Source organism: Sinohyriopsis cumingii, chromosome 4 (assembly GCF_028554795.1).
Source record: "Sinohyriopsis cumingii isolate HCF-2022 chromosome 4, ASM2855479v2, whole genome shotgun sequence".
Taxonomy (NCBI): domain Eukaryota; kingdom Metazoa; phylum Mollusca; class Bivalvia; order Unionida; family Unionidae; genus Sinohyriopsis; species Sinohyriopsis cumingii.
This window is the reverse complement of record NC_142964.1, coordinates 53,847,172-53,861,949: the sequence shown is the minus strand read 5'-3', so window position 1 is coordinate 53,861,949 and position 14,778 is coordinate 53,847,172. Positions and strand designations below refer to the sequence as shown.

Sequence of the window (14,778 nt, the reverse complement as noted above, 5' to 3'; positions counted from 1 at the left end):
GAGAATGTTGTATTTGAAGGTGTGGTTAGACATAGAACAAGGCACCTTTATGTGGGTGGTATTGGCATCAAATCTACTGCTGAAGGCCGCAGTAAATTCTTGGAAGAATACGATATAGAACCGTTATCCATAAAGTTTATCCACAGTAGATGTGGCCAAGCTGACTGTATATAACTCAGAGCAACACTGTTGAAAATGATGTAATATGGCCAAAAGGTGTTTATGTAAAATGGTGTTATGGGAATCAATACTGGCAAGACAGGTTTAACAATCGCGATCAGGAGGCAAGTGAAGGTGCAGGATGCGATATTCCATGACTAGGGTGACATAGTAAATTGTTCATAAATTTGCCATTATGTACTGCTGTAAGTTAATGTGTTTTGTCATCTTTGTCATTTTAGTCCTGCTTTCACAATGCATAAGTATTAATATGTCTATATTGCAAGTTAATGTGAATCTTAATATACTGAGCTGGAATGTTAGAGGGAAGTATATCGTCTACTCTTAGCTTTACTGCAGTGCTGGATAAATATAATGTTGACGTAGCTTGCATAACTGAACATAAACTATTACAACACATACTTCCATTTTGCGATTCTATTTGTTCTGATTATAAATGCATTGCTAAGGCTGAGGATATTTCCTCTAATAGCACGTTAATAAAGTGTGGTAAAGGAGGAGTTGCAATCTTCTGCAAAACTTCTGTCATGAGATATGCTAACTTCATAGGTGACTTTAATAGTGACAGAGTTGTTGGTATAGAATTCAAATTTCCAGATATGCAAAATGTATATATTTTTTGTGTATATATGCCGACCCTATTGTATGGCATAGATTGTTACAAAGCGCAAATTGAGTTGATTCAAAATCTGTATGATCAGTAATCACAGCTGGGGGACATGTATTTTACTGGTGATTTCAATGCAGTAGCTGAACCAGACACTTTCAGAGATTACAAAGATAAGGTATTTCATGAGTTTTTGCGATATAATAATCTAGTGAGTGTTGGACATTTAATAATAGGCACTGGTCCCTCTTCATTCACCCCAGCAAGAACGATGATTGATCATTTTGTACTGTCGGATCAATGCATATGTAGATTACGGAGTGTGCACATTGTTTTAGATCACGTGATATCTGACCACCTCCCTATCCTTAGTTCCTTCCCTTTGTACAGTGATCTGTGGGAGAGACTTTAGACAGTCTATGAAGTGAAATAACATAACATGGAATAAATTAGATGCCGATATCTTGAAAAACTATCAAACTGAGCTGGAGCATCACCTGAAAACTTTTGATATAGATACTATTTCGGACAATGCAGATAGATTTTACGGGCACATTGTTAATGCAATACAGCAGTCAAGCAACATTGTGCTTTCAAAGTCTAAATTCAGTTATCATGCCAAACCATACTGGTCAAATGAACTCAAAGAAGCACATAAACTTCAAAGACAAGCTAGGTATACTTGGATAAATGAATGAAGACAGAGGGGTAGTCAGTATAATTCTTACAGAGAATATAAAGATAAGAAAAGAGACTTTAGAAACCTTCAAAAACTGGCTGTGGAAAAATATATGGGGGAGGTATATGAAGAAATTGACAAAGCACATGAATGCGATGTAAGGCACTTTTGGAAAATGATCATTGTTAAGAGAGGGAACAATACAAATTTTTATCAGGAACTATCAGCTGATGGAGTTTGTGTCCATGATGATGATTCAATTGCAAATGGCTTTGCCAGATACTATGAGGACATTCACATGCAAAATTTTAGCCATAGTTTTGACGGAATCTTTTATGAATTTATAGAGAGAGAATTAAATAGGGGTCTACAGGATGGAGTAAGCCGTATTGATGCCTTACAGACAAGTATCAGTGTAAACGAAGTAAGAGAAATCATTAAAAGCCTAAAGAAATCAAAAGCATCGGACCATGATCAAATTTGCAATGAACATTTGATCTATGTTAGTGAATACCTCATCGAGTATATGACAATTTTTTTTACTCTGATGATATATTAATCTTACATACCTGTAGAATGCGGAAAAGGGTTAGTAATACCACTGTACAAAGGTAACACAAAATCAAAGAACTCCCTCTAAAGTTACAGGCCTGTAACTTTACTGCCTGTTATCTACAAAACTTTTGAGAAAATTATTCATGAACATTTGGTAACTTGGCTCAAAGAAACTAATTCTAATATACACAGTTCACAACAATATGGTTACCAAAAAGGTTTAGGCTGCCCAACAGCAAGATTTTTGCTGTTGCAATCACTACAATGTAATGTAAACATGGGTTCACAGGTTTTTGCTGTTTTTCTTGATACAATATTATGTTGATACATATTTAACCTTCTGTTAGTATAATAGCCATGGAGTTAGGCAAAATTAACCTTATAATAATAGCCATGGAGTCATCCAAAACTAACCTTGTGTTAGTATAATAGTCATGGAGTCATGCAAAATTAACCTTGTGTTAGTATAATAGCCATGGAGTCAGGCAAAATTAACCTTATTTTAGTATAATAGCCATGGAGCTGTGCATAATTAACCTTGTGTTAGTATAATAGCCATGGAGTCATGCAAAATTAACCTTGTGTTAGTATAATAGCCATGGAGTCATGTAAAATGAACCTTGTGTTAGTACAATAGCCATGGAGTCATGTAAAATGAACCTTGTGTTAGTACAATAGCCATGGAGTCATGTAAAATGAACCTGGTGCTAGTATAATAGCCATGGAGCTGTGCATAATTAACCTTGTGTTAGTATAATAGCCATGGAGTCATGTAAAATGAACCTTGTGTTAGTATAATAGCCATGGAGTCATGTAAAATGAACCTTGTGTTAGTATAATAGCCATGGAGTCATGTAAAATGAACCTTGTGTTAGTACAATAGCCATGGAGTCATGTAAAATGAACCTTGTGTTAGTATAATAGCCATGGAGCTGTGCTTAATTAACCTTGTGTTAGTATAATAGCCATGGAGCTGTGCATAATTAACCTTGTGTTAGTATAATAGCCATGGAGTTATGCATAATTAACCTTATGTTAGTATAATAACCTTGGAGCTGTGCTTAATTAACCTTGTGTTAGTATAATAGCCATGGAGCTGTGCATAATTAACCTTGTGTTAGTATAATAGCCATGGAGTTATGCATAATTAACCTTATGTTAGTATAATAACCTTGGAGCTGTGCAGAATTAACCTTGTGTTAGTATACAAGCCATGGAGTCATGTAAAATTAACCTTGTGTTAGTATAATAGCCATGGAGTCATGCAAAATGAACCTTGTGTTAGTATAATAGCCATGGAGTCATGCAAAATTAACCTTGTGTTAGTATAATAGCCATAGAGTCATGTAAAATTAACCTTGTGTTAGTATAATAGCCATGGAGTCGTGCAAAATTAACCTTGTGTTAGTATAATTGCCATAGAGTCATGTAAAATTAACCTTGTGTTAGTATAATAGCCATGGAGTCATGTAAAATTAACCTTGTGTTAGTATAATAGCCATGGAGTCATGCAAAATTAACCTTGTGTTAGTATAATAGCCATGGAGTCATGTAAAATTAACCTTGTGTTAGTATAATAGCCATGGAGTCATGCATAATTGACCTTGTGTTAGTATAATAGCCATGGAGTCATGTAAAATTAACCTTGTGTTAGTATAATAGCCATGGAGTCATGCATAATTGACCTTGTGTTAGTATAATAGCCATAGAGTCATGTAAAATTAACCTTGTGTTAGTATAATAGCCATGGAGTCATGCATAATTAACCTTGTGTTAGTATAATAGCCATGGAGTCATGTAAAATTAACCTTGTATTAGTATAATAGCCATGGAGTCATGTAAAATTGGCCTTGTGTTAGTATAATAGCCATAGAGTCAGTCAGAATTAACCTTGTGTTAGTATAATAGCCATGGAGTCATGTAAAATTAACCTTGTGTTAGTATAATAGCCATGGAGTCATGTAAAATTAAACTTGTGTTAGTATAATAGCCATGGAGTCATGTAAAATTGACCTTGTGTTAGTATAATAGCCATAGAGTCAGTCAGAATTAACCTTGTGTTAGTATAATAGCCATGGAGTCATGTAAAATTAACCTTGTGTTAGTATAATAGCCATAGAGTCAGTCAAAATTAACCTTGTGTTAGTATAATAGCCATAGAGTCAGTCAAAATTAACCTTGTGTTAGTATAATAGCCATTGAGTCATGTAAAATTAACCTTGTGTTAGTATAATAGCCATGGAGTCAGTCAAAATTAACCTTGTGTTAGTATAATAGCCATAGAGTCAGTCAAAATTAACCTTGTGTTAGTATAATAGCCATAGAGTCAGTCAAAATTAACCTTGTGTTAGTATAATAGCCATAGAGTCAGTCAAAATTAACCTTGTGTTAGTACAATAGCCATAGAGTCATGCAAAATTAACCTTGTGTTAGTATAATAGCCATAGAGTCAGTCAAAATTAACCTTGTGTTAGTATAATAGCCATGGAGTCATGCAAAATTAACCTTGTGTTAGTATAATAGCCATAGAGTCAGTCAGAATTAACCTTGTGTTAGTATAATAGCCATGGAGTCATGTAAAATTAACCTTGTGTTAGTATAATTGCCATGGAGTCAGTCAAAATTAACCTTATGTTAGTATAATAGCCATAGAGTCAGTCAAAATTAACCTTTGTTAGTATAATAGTCATTGAGTCAGTCAAAATTAACCTTGTGTTAGTATAATAGCCATGGAGTCATGTAAAATTAACCTTGTGTTAGTATAATAGCCATAGAGTCAGTCAAAATTAACCTTGTGTTAGTATAATAGCCATAGAGTCAGTCAAAATTAACCTTGTGTTAGTATAATTGCCATAGAGTCATGCATAATTGACCTTGTGTTAGTATAATAGCCAGAGTCAGTCAAAATTAACCTTGTGTTAGTATAATAGCCATAGAGTCAGTCAAAATTAACCTTGTGTTAGTACAATAGCCATAGAGTCATGCATAATTGACCTTGTGTTAGTATAATAGCCATAGAGTCATGCAGAATTAACCTTGTGTTAGTATAATAGCCATGGAGTCATGTAAAATTAACCTTGTGTTAGTATAATAGCCATAGAGTCAGTCAGAATGAACCTTGTGTTAGTATAATAGCCATAGAGTCATGCATAATTGACCTTGTGTTAGTATAATAGCCATAGAGTCATGCAGAATTAACCTTGTGTTAGTATAATAGCCATGGAGTCATGTAAAATTAACCTTGTGTTAGTATAATAGCCATGGAGTCATGTAAAATTAACCTTGTGTTAGTATAATAGCCATAGAGTCATGCATAATTGACCTTGTGTTAGTATAATAGCCATAGAGTCAGTCAAAATTAACCTTGTGTTAGTATAATAGTCATAGAGTCATGCATAATTGACCTTGTGTTAGTATAATAGCCATAGAGTCAGTCAAAATTAACCTTGTGTTAGCATAATAGTCATAGAGTCATGCATAATTGACCTTGTGTTAGTATAATAGCCATAGAGTCAGTCAAAATTAACCTTGTGTTAGTATAATAGCCATGGAGTCATGTAAAATTAACCTTGTGTTAGTATAATTGCCATAGAGTCAGTCAAAATTAACCTTGTGTTAGTATAATAGCCATAGAGTCAGTCAAAATTAACCTTGTGTTAGTATAATAGCCATAGAGTCAGTCAAAGTTAACCTTGTGTTAGTATAATAGCCATAGAGTCAGTCAAAATTAACCTTGTGTTAGTATAATAGCCATAGAGTCAGTCAAAATTAACCTTGTGTTAGTATAATAGCCATAGAGTCAGTCAAAATTAACCTTGTGTTAGTATAATAGCCATATAGTCAGTCAAAATTAACCTTGTGTTAGTATAATAGCCATAGAGTCAGTCAAAATTAACCTTGTGTTAGTATAATAGCCATAGAGTCAGTCAAAATTAACCTTGTGTTAGTATAATAGCCATAGAGTCAGTCAAAATTAACCTTGTGTTAGTATAATAGCCATAGAGTCAGTCAAAATTAACCTTGTGTTAGTATAATAGCCATAGAGTCATGCAGAATTAACCTTGTGTTAGTATAATAGCCATGGAGTCATGTAAAATTAACCTTGTGTTAGTATAATAGCCATGGAGTCATGTAAAATTAACCTTGTGTTAGTATAATAGCCATAGAGTCATGCAGAATTAACCTTGTGTTAGTATAATAGCCATGGAGTCATGTAAAATTAACCTTGTGTTAGTATAATAGCCATGGAGTCAGTCAAAATTAACCTTGTGTTAGTATAATAGCCATAGAGTCAGTCAAAATTAACCTTGTGTTAGTATAATAGCCATGGAGTCATGTAAAATTAACCTTGTGTTAGTATAATAGCCATCGAGTCAGTCAAAATTAACCTTGTGTTAGTATAATAGCCATAGAGTCAGTCAAAATTAACCTTGTGTTAGTATAATAGCCATAGAGTCATGTAAAATTAACCTTGTGTTAGTATAATAGCCATGGAGTCATGTAAAATTAACCTTGTGTTAGTATAATCGCCATGGAGTCATGCAAAATTAACCTTGTGTTAGTATAATAGCCATGGAGTCATGGAAAATTAACCTTGTGTTAGTATAATAGCCATGGAGTCATGTAAAATTAACCTTGTGTTAGTATAATAGCCATGGAGTCATGTAAAATTAACCTTGTGTTAGTATAATAGCCATGGAGTCATGTAAAATTAACCTTGTGTTAGTATAATAGCCATGGAGTCATGCAAAATTAACCTTGTGTTAGTATAATAGCCATGGAGTCATGCAAAATTAACCTTGTGTTAGTATAATAGCCATGGAGTCATGCAAAATTAACCTTGTGTTAGTATAATAGCCATGGAGTCATGTAAAATTAACCTTGTGTTAGTATAATAGCCATGGAGTCATGTAAAATTAACCTTGTGTTAGTATAATAGCCATGGAGTCATGCAAAATTAACCTTGTGTTAGTATAATAGCCATGGAGTCATGTAAAATTAACCTTGTGTTAGTATAATAGCCATGGAGTCATGTAAAATTAACCTTGTGTTAGTATAATCGCCATGGAGTCATGCAAAATTAACCTTGTGTTAGTATAATAGCCATGGAGTCATGTAAAATTAACCTTGTGTTAGTATAATAGCCATGGAGTCATGTAAAATTAACCTTGTGTTAGTATAATAGCCATGGAGTCATGTAAAATTAACCTTGTGTTAGTATAATAGCCATGGAGTCATGCAAAATTAACCTTGTGTTAGTATAATAGCCATGGAGTCATGCAAAATTAACCTTGTGTTAGTATAATAGCCATGGAGTCATGCAAAATTAACCTTGTGTTAGTATAATAGCCATGGAGTCATGTAAAATTAACCTTGTGTTAGTATAATAGCCATGGAGTCATGTAAAATTAACCTTGTGTTAGTATAATAGCCATGGAGTCATGCAAAATTAACCTTGTGTTAGTATAATAGCCATGGAGTCATGTAAAATTAACCTTGTGTTAGTATAATAGCCATGGAGTCATGTAAAATTAACCTTGTGTTAGTATAATAGCCATGGAGTCATGCAAAATTAACCTTGTGTTAGTATAATAGCCATGGAGTCATGCAAAATTAACCTTGTGTTAGTATAATAGCCATGGAGTCGTGCAAAATTAACCTTGTGTTAGTATAATAGCCATAGAGTCAGTCAAAATTAACCTTGTGTTAGTATAATAGCCATGGAGTCATGTAAAATTAACCTTATGTTAGTATAATAGCCATCGAGTCAGTCAAAATTAACCTTGTGTTAGTATAATAGCCATAGAGTCAGTCAAAATTAACCTTGTGTTAGTATAATAGCCGTAGAGTCAGTCAAAATTAACCTTGTGTTAGTATAATAGCCATGGAGTCATGTAAAATTAACCTTGTGTTAGTATAATAGCCATGGAGTCATGTAAAATTAACCTTGTGTTAGTATAATAGCCATGGAGTCATGTAAAATTAACCTTGTGTTAGTATAATAGCCATGGAGTCATGTAAAATTAACCTTGTGTTAGTATAATAGCCATGGAGTCATGCAAAATTAACCTTGTGTTAGTATAATAGCCATGGAGTCATGTAAAATTAACCTTGTGTTAGTATAATAGCCATGGAGTCATGCAAAATTAACCTTGTGTTAGTATAATAGCCATGGAGTCATGTGAAATTAACCTTGTGTTTGTATAATAGCCATGGAGTCAGTCAAAATTAACCTTGTGTTAGTATAATAGCCATGGAGTCATGCAAAATGAACTGTATTTCTATGATGTTAGTGTTATAGTGTTGTCCATCCATCTTTATGTCTGTTGCCTATTTCATTTCTGCACAATAACTTTTCTGATTTTGTTAAATAGTTTGCATATTTGTGGGGCAAGGAAGTAACCTATCATTTTTGGGCTCAAAAGGAAAAATGTCAAGGTGACAGAAAGAAGAAATACTGTACACAGTAACATTGCATGTATATCTTGACAATACTTTTAAAATGAAAAAGACACCTTTGATAGTTGGGTCAGTATTGAAGGTCACAGTGTTTCTTTTAAGGAAAATGGTTTTTGCACAATATCTTAAGTTCTTTAGCAATTACTTTGACCCAACTGTGTAGATGACTTGCATTTGAGACATAGAAAACACCTATTCATTTTCCTATCAAAAGGTCAGAGATCAAGATCACATGGAATGAAAGAAGGAAAAATGATTCTCACAAAACTTCTGAAGTTCTATACCACATATGTTGACTAAACTTTGTAGGTAGGCTTATATCTGAGATATTTAGGAAAACATCTATTTTCAGGTGACTAAAAGTCACTGTTAGAAGGATTCCAAGAAGGAAAAAAACAGTTCACAGAAACTTAAGTCCTATGCCACAAATCATGACCAAACTTTGTATTTGCCTATTGGTTTTGGGAACAGTTTGTCTAAAGTCAAGGTCACCTGGACCGAAAGAAGAAAATGGTGTTTGCAAAATGACTTCCACCTTGACCAAATTTTGTGGATTTCTTGTTTTTAAGGCAAGTGTTATGATTCTATGCTCTTAAAATATGTAACAGAAAAGAGTGAAAGACAACAAACGTAAAATTTAACAAATAATTTATTTCATTTCAAGACCAAGTGAAATTGAGAAATACGGTATTGCAAATTAATTTTCAAAATAATCCAAGAATTACAGATGCAAGTCTTTGTAATTTAAAGTCCTGAATAAAACTCGGTACAATTCCCAAAGAAATCCAAAAACTGAAGGTGATGGCGTATCTGTTATTGCTTATAGTGTGTTGATGTGTCAGCAGTCTTTTGTTGAATCACAGTAATATGATTCCAGGTTTGATTTCAGTATGAATTCCAGTGAATGTCTTTATCCAAGAATTTGATTAGAGCACTTTTTTATTTCCAGAGAAAATAATCATTTGAGTTCAGTAATTTCAAGAAAAAAATTCATCCCAACTGGACACAATATAACATAACTGGACACAACATACAGTAATATAACTTGAAAGTGCTAGATGTTAAAGCATGAATGACCAAGTCCTCACAATTACAAGATTATATAGTTCTCTACTTGACCTCAGATCACAATTAGTAATTTCTATTAAAAAACCCATTACCTAATGGAAAATAACCTTCCAGAATGATCCTGATGTTTACAAAATCAAAACCATAACTTGGATTACACTCAGGAAATTCCAAAACTTATACCCAGATAAACATACTTACTTCTTTTAATAATGATCTTGATATTAAGCCCATAAAAATAAAGCATAATTTAGCATTGTATTATTTGTTTACGATGAATAGAATGTCAGTTTGGGTCAAGCAGAAATGAACTCGATTTTGGACAAGGTCAAGTCCATAATACGATGTTACATTACAATAACATGTAATGAAATAAAATAAAACTAGCCAACAAACAAAGCAAATTAAATATTCATAACACAGACACCTATTGATTTCAGTAACTATTGTCAAGAAAGATTATAGTAGAATGGGTCAGTTTTGATGAAGTGCTTGGAGTTTCCCGTTTCTGCATCAAGTCCTGATCCCATTAACATTATGATTACTTTCTACAACCTTTGACCCCCACAAAAGACCTCCTCCAACCCATCTTTCCATAACATATAGATGAAGGGAAGCAACTGTTACAGGTTAACTCCACTTTGTTCCCACTAGGTGGTCAATGGTGTCCAGGATGTAATAACAAGTTTTAACTTTAGGAAGAAGATGACAGTTGGGATGTGGAGGCAAACCCTTCCATCTGCTTGGGTGTCCTAGTCACCCTTTGTCCCTGACTGGTTTCGTTACTATTGTAACTCATCAGAGTGAATAATATGGGTCAGTTCATTTGTTCAACTGTTCACTGTATTAGGTCAGTGTGTGGTTTATATACCCCTTTGTTGCCGGTGATGCTGGTGCAGCCGGTATAGCTACTTGTAAGGTTATGTGACTAGTATTGTTGTGACTTATAATTGTGACATCTGGGTTCCAATATAAACCATTATCTTGTAGCTGAGTGTTTGGATACATTAAGGTATATGATTAAAAGAGGGAAGAAAAAAAGAAATGACTAGCAAACTCTAAGAATATTTATTTTGATCTGCAGACTCTTTGTTCTCTTTATAATACCATAAAGTTAATTTCTGCAAAGCAAAACATAGAACTGCCATGCTATAGTATAAATCATCAATAGAAGTGAAGTCTGCCGGAGTGTCCAGTTGATTATTGATTAAAAGTCCTTGTGGAATCATGAGGTTATCAGTGGGGTTTACATACAGTTGGTGTATGATTTCATTCAACTCTAACTTGGTTCCACTAGGCTTAATATCACAAAAAATGAGAACCAGGACTTACTTGAAATTTCCGATTACAAAAGATATTGTGATAAAAAATGCAGATAAAGTCTCCACCATTGTAACCATGAATACTAATGATTATTTCAAAGAGGCCCTAAGACAACTTAGTGATGAGAATCGTTATACAAAATTGAAGAAACATGTGACAGAAATACACCACAGTATGATGAAAAATTTCATAATGCAAATTCACCACAAAGGGGAATTAGATGATAAGATCAGTGACGAAATCCATACTCTGAGATTTTATCTCCTTCAAATATACATAAACGCCTTATTCCAGGAAAAATCCCTGAAAGTCCAATTATCAAGGGAAACAATTCACCAATGGAAAAAAAAAAGTAGCCTCATTGATGAACGCATCAAATCGTTCGTAAAATTGATACCTTCCTATATCAAGGACATGAGCGACTCAATCAGTAAAGTTGTTGCAATTCACATTTTACCGTAAGAATTCTTCTTGGTCACAATGGATATCACCTCTCTCTACACCAATATACAGAATTATGAAGGTTTAACTTCTATAGCTAGAACCCTAGCTTTAAATAAAAAGAATATTCATCTATCTAATCATAGCATCTCACTTTTTTTAATTGGTATTAAATTGCAACAACTTTACTTTCATTGACACCCATTATCTACAAATTGGTGTAACCACAATGAGAACAAAAATGGCCCCATCATAAGCCAATATTTTTAGGGGTGAGCTAGAATGGAAAATGCTAAAATCAGCACCCTATAAACTGTATATCAGTCTAAGGTTTATTGATGTTATATTTATGAAATGGATTGGCTCTGGGATGGAATTAAATCAATTTCACTCATACTGTAACAGTTACCATAAAACTATTACGTTTTCAATGTAATATTTGAAGGACAAAATCATGTTCATAGCTATTACAGTTATTCGTGAAAATAATATTGGATTTATACTGTAAACCTACAGATAAACATTGTTATCTACATCACGATTCCTTTGATCCATACCATTGTAAAAAATCCAGTCCATTTTGTCAGTTATTAAGAATTAGATGAATATATACTAAACAACCAGACTTAAATAAACATGCATCCATTTTAATTTTATGAAAGAAGAGCCTATCTAACTGTGATTCTAAGAGGTGCTTTTCAAAAAGAAAGCTGGCTAGATCTTTCAGAATTACTAAAATGGATTCAAAAAAGTTCACTCCCTTGCAATCTGGTACCAGCTGTCTTCACATATGATAAAGATAATTATATCCTCAAACGTGCAATCAAAAATATCAGTCCAAGCCCCTATGTCAGCATGACCTTGTCAAAGAACACAGCAGAGAAGGGACGATTGTTGCCAGATGAATCATGGGTGGTCCTCAGGAATGGCAAAATTTGTGTGGATATGTGAATTTAGGTGGTTATATGCCCCTAACTTTCACAGGCAGGCATTAAGGATTGAGACAAAACAAGGTTTCTCCTCCCCCAGGTCTCCTGCCAACTGTCAGTGACTTGCCATACCTCCCACCAAATGACAACCCATGGGCACCAGACTTTTCCTCCTGACTGGGATCATCCTCTTCCTAGAAAGCAGCTGGGTGATCCAACTCATTTCTGAAGGTCTCTGTGTCTCATTCATCTGACTGTCTCCACTTTTATCATCTACCTTAAGGACAGAACTCCTAAGTGACCCCATTAAGGTGGACATTCTTTAGCAAGAAATCAAACTTTTGCTTATAAAATTAGCAGTGGAGATTGTTAAAAAACCACATAACCAGGGTTTCTACTCCAGAATCTTTCTGGTTGCAAAATTCAGTAGTAAAGTGAGAGCTGTTAGAGACTTAAGCTGGCACAGTCAGTTAATTTCTCTCCCAAAATCAAGATGGAGATGGCAGAGTATGTCTGTCTTTCATTGTGATTTTGATGAATACAGTATCAGTCTTGATCTTTCTGACCCGAACTGCCATATAACAATTCATATGGCATTACATAAAGATCTTTGCTTCACTTGCCATTGTATTATACCAATTTTATGCCCTTCTATTCAGACTCAGTCTAAGTCCATTGGCCTTCACCATGATGTTGGACTGTGTCAAATCCATATTCAGGATGTCCTTCTCCATGGCAGCTGTGATGTATCTGTACAACATACTGCAAAAACATTTAATAGTTTTGGTTCCTGACATGAACAACCTTCTTTCCTTCATGTGCAGTTTAGTGTGGATAATCAGTGTATGATCTTATCCCTTCTCAACAGTTTGTCTGTTTAGCTATGGACTTGTCGGCTTGGTGGACTTTCTTTCCAATTACTTCAAAGGTGTTGTTCATGTATCAGAGACATTTATTTTGGTCAGGAAGTTTTGATATCCTCTGCCTGTTCAGACCTCAGCTGCCTTTAAATGCACCCCTAAAGATGACCCTTTTGTGGCATCCAATCTTGTTTTTTTTTTTTAGATCACCAAGCTATGATCTTGATAAAGATTATTATATTCCCTTCTCCAATGGCAAAACAGGGAATGACTGGTGACTGGAATATCCTAGAAACCCAATAACCAAAGATAAAAATCAATTTGGATGCCATTTAATTGGGTCTGGGAGAATTTGCTACTGAACTTTGTGATGCTCAGTAGCAATTGGATGCCTCAAGAAAGAGCTCTTCATATCAGCCTCTTGGAAATAAATGCCTTTCTCATTGCCTTCCACACATTTGAATCGATCACATTCAAGTAAATATGATCCTGATAATGTCAGAGAGTTTGGTCAGAGTGACACCTCATCGAATGGCATGGGTGGTAGTGGGGGTACAAAATATCTGGACATTTGCTTCATGCTATGCTAATACCTATGTTGGTGTTTCCAATATCAGATAAATGTTTAAGTCCAATGCAGACTCAATGCTCTGGCTGGTTCATTATCAAGGAGAGTGGTCTCTGCATCAATCAGTCTTTTATTGAGTGTGTGTTTATATGGGACACACCAATGCAGGGTCTTTTTGCGATGAGGTGGAACAACAAACTGCCTACATTCATCTTCCCATTTTTCCAGACCCAGAAGTTTGGGCTGTTGATGCCCTTTCAATCGACTATGAGGGAATGCCTTCTGTCAATCAGTTCCGACTCCTAATATAATTAAGAAATTGAGGGGCACAGACTGCAGAATAGTTAGATTGCACCACTTTGATGCTCCACAGTAATCTACTTGATCCAGTGAAAATTGTTGCAACTCTTGTGCTGCTTAAGTAGCCAAGACTTCCACTAATTCATCCATGTGTGCTGAAACTCCTACATGCCAGGCTTTGTGTCAGTCATGTCCTATGAGAAAAGGAGTACGGCACCTTAGTTGTGGCGAGAATTTCAACAGCTGGAATTTCTCCCTCCACTTTGAAGGCAAAGGGACAGTAGGAATGTTGAGTTTTCAATGACTGGTGTCGTATTATTGACATCACACTACTCTCAGCCTCCATTTCCCAACTGGCAAACTTCTTTTTGTTTCTCTTTGAGAACAAGAATTGGCAGCAAGTGGAGGCAATGTGCAAGAGTTATTGCCCATGCTTCTGGAGGAGGTAGGTCTTATATTCCTACTGTTTATGTGATTGGGTAGGTATTCTAGGTGAAAAGTAATTTACCGGAAAATTTTGGTTTCTCTGTTTATGCTTACCCAGTCACACTACTAAAATTCCCTCCCACCCTTCCCCACAATTCAAGCATGCTATTTCACTTGAGGTAAAGCTAGTACATTCAGGATACCAGTGGTAATCTAGAGTGAATGAAGGGGAATTGACCTGTAAAAGTTGCCTCCCTTCACTAATATGTGTTTTGTAATTGGCTGGATTCAGAGGTAAGAGGGAATAATCCTTATGTGGATGTGATTTGGTAAATATTCATGGAGAAACTTAATTTACTGAACAAATTTGATTTTTCTGACAG

The 14,778-nt window shown here is 34.8% G+C and overlaps 1 protein-coding gene across 2 annotated transcripts in view; it reads left to right on the top strand.

The window, feature by feature from the left end:
- LOC149801177 (tRNA ligase complex-associated NAD(P)H dehydrogenase PYROXD1-like) overlaps positions 1-14,778 on the top strand; it is a 63,698-nt gene that overhangs the window by 30,105 nt on the left and 18,815 nt on the right. The gene's annotated exons all lie outside the window — the stretch shown is intronic.